Genomic DNA, 9393 nt, shown 5'->3' with positions numbered 1-9393 from the left:
AACCAAACTGATGCGCTACCTTGCACGCCTATTTAACCTCTTCTGCCTTCGACAACCTAATATTACTACAAATATTCTTAAAATTATATACACCGGTGCGATACCATTCACGCCTTTTTGAGCTCTCGTGGGCTCGAACACCAAATTTTCCTTTAACAACCTACACCGGTGTGCTACCGTTCACGCATATTTAAACTCATGTTGCTCCGACCACCAAACCTTACTACAAACATTCTTAAAATTATTTACAGCCGTGTGCTCACTTTTACGCCTATTTAACCACTCGGGAACTCGAACACCAAACCTTTACTACAATGACTTACACCGGTTCGCTCACTATCACGTCTATGTAACTTCTTGATGATTCCAAGACCTAACCTGCATACATTTACTTATACTGGTGCGCTAACTATCATGCATATTTTACCTCTCGGTGGATTACTTTTACTGGTGCGCTAACTATCACGCATATTTATCCTCTCGGGGAATTACTTATACTGGTGCGCTAACTATCACGCCTATTTATCCTCTCGGGGGATTACTAATACTGGTGCGCTAACTATCACGCCTATTTATCCCCTCTCTCTCTCTCTCTATGTGTATCATTTGATAAGTATGACAAAGTATTGTTAAACGTATTGTTGTCGGCTACTGAAAATACACTAATCAGACAAATCTCTGTAACTTCTTGCTAAAACCAAACAACAAGAAAGCATTACGCTTGTAGGTACCTTAAACAACTATTATATATAACAAGTAAGGACCTGCTCACAAGCACGCCTATGCTTCTGCTTGGAGTTTGATCCCCAAACCTCCAATACACAAATACATATGTTCCCGATCAGATTTGAGCCCCAAACCTTCAAACAATTGCCCAAACCTCCATTGACTTTCTCGCCTATCTATTAATTTGGTTTAATTACATTGAAATCTACATTAGATCTACAGCATTGATTATATCATCCATCACATAAAACAACTAAATACCCTAACACAAGAACGATACTAAGTTTCAAAGTGCACTCATGTCTTCTTCAAATCGCACTTTCCCAAAATACGTCCGAAAAATGACAAATCAGGTTGGTTCACGTGTCCCGAAAGCAGCAGTACCCGTACGGTATGGACAAAAAAGACTTCGCTAAAAGTATCTGGGATAGCTGCATTAACATCTGATGTGTAGTGTTATTGTAAGAGAACCGACTTGTAATATTGAGCAAGTTTTTCTGTTACGGTAATAGAATCCAGTTTTGTCCAAATGTCCGCCTTTTTATATATTACAATTTTTCAATAAATGAATTAATTTGATATTATTAATATTAGTCAGTCGGTTCAACATCATACAACCATTGTGTATACAATTATATTTTGACTTCATCATCATACAAGTTTAAATTATTTAGAAACCATAATTGATATTAAGTGAATAGTATTGAATTAAAAGGAAATGCATATTTTTATCGTCTGCTGGGAATGTTTTGGAATAACTTCATTTTCTTATCAATACAAGGAAACAGTTTCAGTAATTATTTTAACTGAAAATGTATTTCAAAATGTGAGTTATAATGTCGCAGACTTTGCTGAAAGCCCTTACTTTGGCTAAATAAGACAACTAAATTGGAAGAGTCACTATGTTTTTACGGGCCAGATCGCCTTGTGATTATTGTTGTTATACATCAAGGATTTGGTGGGAACTAGTAATGTGAACACCGGTTTCACTGTGTGCAAAAATCATCAGTCAGCCATGTTTTGCATCATATAGTTATTTCAATACATATTCATACACAAGGTTCAGTTTTTGTTTGCATTCGTTCCCTATGTCTATTTGTGTCACGTACTTTCCTGATATGTTCACATTTATTGTAATGGAATGTTAATGGAATGTTAATGATAGTTCCTACGATGCTTTTCTTAAGTATATTGGAATAACTTACAAATGACGGTATGGTTTACAGCTTATAATCGACGTGGAAAAATACAGACAACGTGAGAGAGTTTGATTTGTTTTTGTTTTGAGTGTTCAGTTTCATTGGTAAGATCAATTTTGTTGTGATGTGTTGGGTTATGTGCATTGTTGTTTGTGATGTTCGTCAAATATAATTATACGGTGAATTTGTAATATATTGTCTTGTTTGAGAAGTTTTAGCAATTAAATTTTATCGGCCACTGCACGTTGTTAACATGTGAATACAGATTGTTAATGGCTGTTACGATATAAAGACAGTTCAGCTCACCTTTAGGAACTATACTATTAATTCCATGCTTATTAGTGTTGATATGTATCTATATATTTTCAGAACGTTTAACTCGTTGTATGAGATGTTTGACGATTTACGTGTATGAAATAAATACCGATAATAGATTAACACCATCGTGATATGAATAACTGAAGAGATGAACGGAACCTCGGATAAGATTAGAAACCTGATCCTACTATTAAACCCATAATGTATGCCACATATAAAGGAACGGACACCATCATTAAACGTATGACTCGATATTTTATCTAATATCACAATTATGAGGGCTTATCCGGGAATGCAGTGCCATATAAATGTGTTTAATCTTCATACGTATTTCGATTATTTTGTTAACATATTTCTTATGGAGTTATAAGACCGATTCTCTCATCAAACACATGCATGTTTACAAACGAAAGTAGAACATTTTCACCAATTTTCAGCTGAATTTTACTCAAGTAGCCGACATTTTAGATAAAACCACTATTATTGATTGCTTTCATTTTGTCGGGAATACAAATGGCCGCCTGTTTACCGGAATAAGCATGTTTTTACTCCGTGATTTACTACAAGTACTCTCCCTGTCTAAGATTTGATTCATTAAACATGATTGTGAAGCTTTCACCTATTAAAATTCTCGTTTCGGCTCATCACATAGCATGTTCCTTGTCTGAACACGTGTTAAATGATCTTACACATCTGAACTGAATCAGTTATATTTTCTAGGATATTCTTTATAGTTTACACTAGAAACTAGAGAAGCTTGGATTTCAGTTTTTTGACCGGTCAGCTTAGGTTTCTTCAATGTCATATATTTATGCATATATTTGACAAAATAACCCTTGCATTGATATCTTACCTTTTCATATTTCTCTATACACTGTTTCGCCTTCAGTAACTCTTGTTCAAACCCCTTCCTTGTCTGAAAGCGTAGCGGCAAAACATTAGCGAATTCTATAAAAATGACTAATCCATTTTGGGTCTTGCAACATATAATCCATTCAAATGGTTCAGTTATATTGCCTTCCCCTGAATATATGGGACCAGGTTCACGACAAAACTAAGACATAAACTAATTTGACCGTATGTTGTTCAATATTCCAATTTTACAGTTTTAACAAGAGTCCAATCAGGTGGCCAAAGAGACATTTCCTTAGTTTTAGTAAAAAGGAATCACAAGACCAGCTAGGTTGAAGTTAAATTTATAACTATTTACTATGGTCCTACTAGCGTGTCTTATATTTGTAGATTAAGAAACATAAAATACAATCTGCACAGTGACAACGAGAAATCCAGCGGGTAAGCAAAAGTATGTATACATATATACTCTCACAAAATATTATTTTGTTTCATCAGGTATTTAATACATTGGTGGGCAATGCAGCAGCTCATAGAATGTTAATGATTTTACTAAGCATATTACTTTCGTCACACAATCAGTTATAATCGGTATGTCGAATATGAAAGTTATATTGGACAGATGTTTTTTTGTATATTTCATTTATATTAGAAAAAAAATGTTGAAGCAATTATTAGCTACATTACCAAACGATTGTTCTATCATATATCAAACCAATTGTCTACATGCTCGGTTAAATGGCGACATACGATTCCACACACATGTACATAAAGAAAAATATTAAACAAATTATAATATGTGCAACAATTGATAATACTTTATCATATATTCTATTGAACAATGATCTAATACCGCATTCGGACGACCAATGACTCTTACAAGTGTGTGCTTTTCATATTTATCCATGAACTCGTGACTCTGAGACCGTTCTAAGGCGATTATACCATATTGTATTGATTAAAAGTGTTTAATGCACTGTGGTTTGTACGTTATGTGACACTCGCTTAATTCATGGTAGGCCTTAGCACTAATCCTTTATACATTTATTTTATTTATAATTTGTGTAACTGTTGCTAATTGTATGTTACGCCTCATAATTTTGCCGTTTAACAGGGCCTTCATTTGTATATTCGTCTTTCACTTAGTGTACTGCAGGCCTTAGCGTTTTGCCTTTTAACAAGGGCCTTGCGTGTACGTTATGTCTCTTTAGCTTAGTGTATGGTAGGCCTAGGTATCGTGGTTTTTCACATGACCCTTGTGTGTACGTTATTTGTCCATGGCGTAGTGTATGGAAGGCCTAGTTATTGTGACTTTTAACAGGGCCCTTGTTTGTACGTTATGTATCTCTCGCTTAGTGTATGGTAAACCTAGGTATTGTGCCTTTAAACCGGGCCCTTGTATGTACGTGTTTTGTTTATGGCGTAGTGTATGTAAGGCCTTGTGACTTTAAACAGGGCCCTTGTTTGTACGTTATGTGTGTCTCGCATAATGTATGGAAGGCCTAGGTATTGTGACTTTTAACAGGTCCTTTGTGTGTGCGTTATGTGTCTCTCGCTTAGTGTATGGTAGGCCTAAGTATTTGTGCCTTTTACTAGGCCCCTTGTTTGTACGTTATGTTTCTCTCGCTTACTGTATGGTAGGCCTTGGTATTGGGACTTGTAACAGGGCCTTTGTTTGTACGTTATGTGTCTCTCGCTTAGTGTATGGTAGGCCTAGGTATTGTGACATTTAACAGAGCCATTGTTTGTACGTTTTGTGTCTCCCGCTTAGTGTATGGTAGGCCTAGGTATTGTGACTTTTAACAGGGCCCTTGTTTGTACATTATGTTTCTCTCGCTTAGTGGATGGTAGGCCGTGGTATTGTGACTTTTAACAGCGCACTTGTGTGTACTATATGTCTCCCGCTAAGTGTATGGAAGGCCTAGGTATAGTGCCTGTTAACAGGGCCCTTGTTTGTACGTTATGTATCTCTCGCTTAGTGTATGGTAAGCCTAGGTATTGTGCCTTTTAACAGGGCCCTTGTTTGTACGTTATTTGTCTCTCGATTAGTATATGGTAGGCCTAGGTATTATACCTTTTAAAAGGGCTCTGTTCATACGTTATTTGTCTCTCGCTTAGTGCATGGTAGGCCTAGGTATTGTGCCTTTTAACAGGGCACTTGCCCTTGCCTGTGCGTTTTTTGTATCTCGCTTAGTGTAAGGTAGGCTTAAGTATTGTGCCTTTTAACAGGACCCTTGTTTGTACTTGATGTGTCTCTCGCTTAGTGTATGGTAGGCCAAGGTATTGTGCCTGTTAACAGGACCCTTGTTTGTACTTTATGTGTCTCTCCCTTAGTGTATGGTAGGCCAAGGTAGTGTGCCTGTTAACAGGACCCTTGTTTGTACGTTATGTGTCTAGCTTAGTTAATGGTAGGCCTACGTATTGTGCCTTTTAACAGGGCCCTTGCCCTTGCCTGCGCGTTTTTTGTATTTCGCTTAGTGTAAGGTAGGCTTAAGTATTGTGCCTTTTAACAGGACCCTTGTTTGTACTTTATGTGTCTCTCGCTTAGTGTATGGTAGGCCAAGATATTGTGCCTGTTAACAGGACCCTTGTTTGTACTTTATGTGTCTCTCGCTTAGTGTATGGTAGGCCAAGGTATTGTGCCTGTTAACAGGACCCTTGTTTGTACTTTATGTGGCTCTCGCTTAGTGTATTGAAGGCCAAGGTATTGTGCCTGTTAACAGGACCCTTGTTTGTACGTTATGTGTCTCTGGCTTAGTGTATGTAAGGCCTAAGCGTTGTGTTTTTCAACAGGGCCCTTGCTAGTACGCAATATGTCGTTCGCTTCGTGCAAAGTAGAGTCAAGGATTGTGCTCCATTTTTGGCTTCTTGGCTTCTCCGATTGATATTCATTACATTCAGGTTTATCGACAAAGAGCAATTTGATCAGATATTATATATTCGTTATAGTATAACCAAGAATATAAGGGTTTACTTGCAACCAAAATAATTGTTACATAACCTGACCAAACAAATGTTATCAATTTCTAAAAATACAAAAAATTATCAATTTGCTTATTCAATGAATATTCAAAACTTCTGCAATTACCACCTCAAAGTTCTCAAAAAATATTTTGTTGTTCTTTTTTTCATCAAATAGATAACAATTTGTTTAACTCGTACGAATTAGAGTTCATAATGTTTGTTTGAATTGCAACATAATTCAGCTAGTATTTATGCTTAAATAAGATCACAAGACATGGAAATGCCGATTTTTAAAGAGGGATTTATTAAAAATTTATTTCGAATTGCACGTGGAAATTTATATGATATCTATATTACCAGAAGATGGTTCAACATTCAACGTAAATGAGATAAAGTAATTAGCAAAAATATAATTGCGGAATGACGCTCATATAACCAGTCCCTTATCGACATGTTTTTCTAAGCTTTTCCGGATTATTTATATTTATTTTTCACTTGTTGCATATTGAATGCAAGTTTTTCAGATGAAACAATAATTAAAATAATGCTTAGTGAATTGAAACCAATTATTACACATATATCGAAGTTTTATTTGCTAGGGGTATTGTGTTTTACTAAAAGAACAATCCATGTAGATGTAAGATACGATTGAAAAAAAACTTGTTTCTTAAAATATCACCTTTTCAAAACTATCTTGGTTATGTTTAACATGTTGCAATTTATTACATAGTTCATTTCTCGTCTGGATACGTGTTCGAATATTCTATCATATGTACTAATTACAAGTTAGGTTTACTAACATATTCTTTACGATTTAATAGATATTTGAATATGTTCGATTAGGTTGATATATCCCGTTCTACTCAGCGTCAAAAAGCGTCATGAATAATTTCTATTTGTCAAATATCTTATATATAGGAATATAGGTTTCTGTGAAAAGCTTACCTTTTCAGATTCCTCTATGCCTTGTTTCGCTTTCAGTAATTCTTGTTCGAGTATCTGTCTTTTCTGAAATCATGAAAGCGATTTTTTTTTGTTATTTGAGTTGTCAGTACACATAGACTATAGCTTTTATTGCAAATTCATATGATTGAACAAAATATAATTTATTCAATACATTCGTTTCATTGCAAGGACTAATGTGCACGGTTAAATATTCGTGCTTTCCCTGAATAAATCTGTACGCGAAGACTTATAATATTTAAATAACTGGTCTCACCTTTTCTGAATTATCTTTGTCTTGTTTCACTTGTTTCAGCTCATCACAAAGTGCATTCATTGCCTGTTAACATGTGAATAATTATCTAAATTAAATTTAAGTACTAACAACACTTACTATCATCATATTACATACATATCAAGGTAACTACCAGATACTTGTTTCAGCAACCAATTAAGACGATCGTCTTTCCCCGTCTTTAATTTTAAAATCCGATTAGGTAGTATTTGAAAAGGTAAACGAATTAATATGATTTAATCATATTTCAGTTAAGCGGCCTAAATGATTTGGACACTAGTATTCGTGTGCTATGCAATAGCCAAAATAAAAAATAAATAAAAAACTTTACACAATTTGACAAATACCAATGTAGATTTAAAACAAAGTATATAATGAGACACACTTCGAAATGCGATAGAAAACATGCGTTGATATAATGCCGCCTATCACATGTTAAGAATAAACTAATCATGTATTTAGCTATCTAATGTATTGTGTGTTTAAGGACACATGTTAAAGTACAAAGGCGGGATACAATTTTACAAACCTTTTCTGACTGATCTAAGTCTTGCTTGATTTGACTCAACAGTACAGTGAGCTCCCGCCGAGTCTAAAATCAAACATTTAAATAAAGAACAGTATATGGGCTTTTAAAAATGATGCACGTTTTAACATTTTTTTTCCAATCGGACAGACTGGGTTGAATTATGATATTGTTTTTTAAAAAAAAATGCAGTCCTATAAAGATCAACAATCTAGACTAAATCATAGTTGTAATTAATGAATACATAAAATATTATGTGCATATAACTTAATAATTCAAGAGTAAGAACAACTGCTGTTGATGGTCAACGTGCATTTTGGATGAAAAGCGACATGTGGCCGGTAAGAAATATTACAGTTTGTAGCACTTAAGCAAACGACACCACACTCGATACCTGGTTTATTTTTGTGGTTGATGCGCCAAAATCATTGGCATTGCCATCGTCGCTCCCAGTAACTTCTTCTTGATGTTCACAAACCTCCTCCAAATCTTCAAACACGCATTTTAGTATGACCTTGTTTTATTTGAAGTCAAACCCTTTGAAAGTATGTTTGTGTTTGAATTCTTTAAGGTGGGATCTGGCATCCGAAACCTCTTTCTCAAAATGTCTGTTCATTAGATACAGGTGTCCAGCCATATTTTTGTCAACAAAACTATCAATTTTACTATCTAAATCGCGACACCACTTGGTTTTCTCATCACACAGTTTAGTAATATGGGAATGAATGGTCAAGTTTTCGTTATGTTTCTTCGTTATTCCGTCTCTAATGACACTTGTCAATTCATGTACACGTTGTTTAATTTTATTTTCAAATCCCATACATTCTTGCACACATTTATCAGCGTTTTTCTTGTAATTCTCCTTACTGTGTTCTGCTTCATTTTTCAAAAGTAGAATCTCATCTTTTATTTCCATCAATAATGACTTCATTGTGTTGACTTTCTCGCAGTCAATGTTAACTACTTCATTCAACAAGTCAACGACTTCTTCTCCGCAAGGACGATGTTCCGAATGAACACATCGGCCACACATCGTGGAATCATGAATTTTACAAAGAAATATCGCCTTTTCAGTCGGATGCTGCTCACATCTTTCTTCTGTGATGTCCCGCAATATGACATTTGGATTGTCTGTACCATCCTCATGCATTTTAACAGCCTCGTGCATAATGACAGTATGCGTTTGAAAAAAATTTACTGTCTTGTGAATATCTACACAAGTTTCACCAACGTATCCGCAACTTTTGCAATTTCCAACTGCATTTTCATTACCGCACATTTCACACTGAATCTGCTTTGATGCCATGTCATATGATTATGAAGGTTCAATATATAATGATTTAAACCAAAACGTTCTTTAATGCAAAGGTTTGATTTGAGTTATTGTTATTGGTCGATCTATTGTTTCATAGCCATCACAATATCGTCCTTTAAGTACATGTATCACTGAAAATAAGAATATTGAAATGATACTCAAGATCAATACAAATTATTTCAAAGAGTTTGTTACAAAGCTGACTGAAAGCTACGTTATCTGTGAACACAATTATTACTAAAAGATATGATGAAAT

The 9393-nt window shown here is 35.0% G+C and overlaps 1 long non-coding RNA gene across 1 annotated transcript; it reads right to left on the bottom strand.

Annotated features, from left to right (window-relative positions):
- Positions 1-3032: 3032 nt before the first annotated feature.
- LOC128209894 (uncharacterized) lies at positions 3033-9196 on the bottom strand. Its single transcript, XR_008257073.1, has 5 exons — positions 8217-9196; positions 7826-7888; positions 7279-7341; positions 7005-7067; positions 3033-3159 (listed from the first exon to the last, which is right to left on the bottom strand). It is a non-coding gene; the product is annotated as an uncharacterized LOC128209894 (long non-coding RNA).
- Positions 9197-9393: the final 197 nt, after the last annotated feature.

The sequence above is a fragment of the Mya arenaria genome, chromosome 11, assembly GCF_026914265.1.
Source record: "Mya arenaria isolate MELC-2E11 chromosome 11, ASM2691426v1".
Classification (NCBI taxonomy): domain Eukaryota; kingdom Metazoa; phylum Mollusca; class Bivalvia; order Myida; family Myidae; genus Mya; species Mya arenaria.
This window is presented reverse-complemented; position numbering and strand designations above follow the sequence as displayed.